Below are 2,433 nucleotides of genomic sequence, written 5' to 3' on the forward strand. Positions count from 1 at the left end.
CAGGGCATCGGTCCTCCAGGAGAGCCATCTGATAGTTCGAGCTCTGCTTGACAGGTAGCTGGACCACCATCTGATCGTCTCTGAAAAAGATCTCAGCTTGCAATTTTGTGAGTAAGTCCTGCCCAAGGAGTGCAACCGGGCAACTTGGAGAATACACAAAGGAGTGCTCGAGCAAATGGTCCCCCACCTTGGTGAGGAGTGGTTTACAAACAGGGAGTCGGGTTTGCATTCCCTCAATCCCTTCCACAAGTACATGCTGTTCACTAGTTCCTGCACAGGGGGGGTTTTCTGGAATCATTGAAAATGTAGTCCCAGTATCCACCAAGGCTTCAAAGTTTTTGCCACCAACCCTAATAGTTACCATGGGATCTTCTCGGGCTCCAACCCGAAGGGTAGTGGTCTTAGATCCCTGTCCCCTTCATTCTGAATCCTCACCCTTGTCTTCTGCCCGCATGAGGTGACCTCTCGGTTCCCCCTCTCTCTTCTCCTTCAACTTCGGGCATTCCCTCTTCCAGTGTCTTTTCTCTTTGCAATAAGCACAAACATCTGCTCCCACTCTTTCTCCCTTCCTCTTCTGTATCCTAGCCTTTCCAGGGTTCCCTCCAGTTATAGCAGCTGCTAGTGCTGCCATCTGTCGCTGAGCCTTTTTATCCTCCTTGCGCTCCTGCACTTGCTCACGATTCCCATACACCTTATATGCAATTTCCACCAGCTCTGAAATCGGTTTCCCAGCACCTCCCTCAGTTTTCTGTAACTTCTTACGGATATCAGCAGCAGATTGACCAATAAACATAAGATTTACCATGCGCTGGTTATCCGGGGCTTCTGGATCCAGATCTGAAAACCTGCGAAACGCCTCATACAGCCTCCCAAGGAAAGCTGAGGGATCCTCCTCTCTTCCTTGTCTCACCTCATACAATTTAGACAGATTGGTAACCCGAGGCACTGCCTTTCCCATTGCTTCCACTATAATTCCCAGATACCGTGCACTTAGCTCTCTGCCCTTTGCAGTATGATTATCCCATCTTGGCTCCTCTACAGGGCAGGTATTACGCAGAGTACGACTAGCAGCACCTTCTGACTCAACTCTAGCTGCCGCAATACGTTCCGCTGTCCCCAACACTAATCTCCTCTCCTCCGGGGTTAGGAGGGTCTGGAGCATCATCTGGACATCAGCCCAAGTGGGTCGATGAGTCTGCACAATAGATCGGAACAGGTCCCTCATCTTTTCAGGGTCTTCACGAAAAGAGAGGCTCTGATTCTTCCAGTTAAATAAATCTGAAGTGCTAAATGGGGTGTAGACAAAAGTTGCAGTGCCTCCTTCCCCAATAACCTCTCGCATCGGACAGTTCAACACCGGCTGTGACTCTACAGGCTTGCGCAAATAATAACCCTTATTTCCTGATTCAGATGAGGCACTTGGCTGAGGCTCACGCTCTAGCTCATTAGGTATGCATTGGGACGTCGGTGGTGGTCTCTCTAAGGGAGAGGGCGGTGATGCAGAAGGACTGGACCCCGAGGAGGCATCTGACTCATCTTCGCTACCCGACAGGGCAACCAGAGCGCGGGTCCGGTACTCAGCCAATTCAGAATCCCCCCCCCTCATTAGACTCAGGAAGTACAGGCGCCCCCCCCGAGTCTTTTTTTTTAACAAGCATCACATGAGACTTTACTAAGTAATTCTTAATCCAAGGTGGCTGATTTTGAACCACCCACAACCAACAATCAATATAAGGAAACTGATTCCAATACCCATTCTGCATAACAATTTCATGGATAGCTATCACTTCTTTTAGCACAAAGGATCCTTTCGGGGTCCAGTGGACCCCAAATGTTGGCCACTCGAGTTGACAAAACTTAGTTAAATCACCTTTTTTCATTTTTATTCCATAATCGGCCGGCTTTGCAAATTTATTAAAATGACGTAATAAGACTTTTAGAGGGGTATCAATATTGTTTTCTACACGAGAGCGACTCGTACCCATTTGCCCACAAAAATGCGCCCAAGGCACACCAAATACCAAAAAGATCTCAACAACAGATGATTTACAATGAGAGCTGAGCCTAGAATTTCTCAGCAAACTTACACATCCTTTGTTTAGATCCGTACACCAGATTGGGCAAAGGGAATTCGTATACTCACTCAGATACCCCAGAGATCTCGATCCAAATTCCAAAGTGTGTCTGCCTCTCCAGAAACTCAGAATTTACATGGGATACTTCCTTTAACTTCCCGGATATTCTGACTTAAACCTCAAATTCCAGGGGCGAGTCCAAAGTCGGCTCGGTGCGCACTTCCCCTGGTACCGGAGGCGCTCCGTCACTGAATTCCAGGGTAGTCCTCGAGAAGCCCCACGTTGGGTGCCAATTATTGATGTAAAAATCGCGGTTCGTTTCTCGGGAGGCGAAAAAAACCTTCAGCCACAGACACAC

Source organism: Crocodylus siamensis, chromosome 15, assembly GCF_052110815.1.
Source record: "Crocodylus siamensis isolate JL-2025a chromosome 15, ASM5211081v1, whole genome shotgun sequence".
In the NCBI taxonomy this organism is placed as follows: Eukaryota; Metazoa; Chordata; order Crocodylia; family Crocodylidae; genus Crocodylus; species Crocodylus siamensis.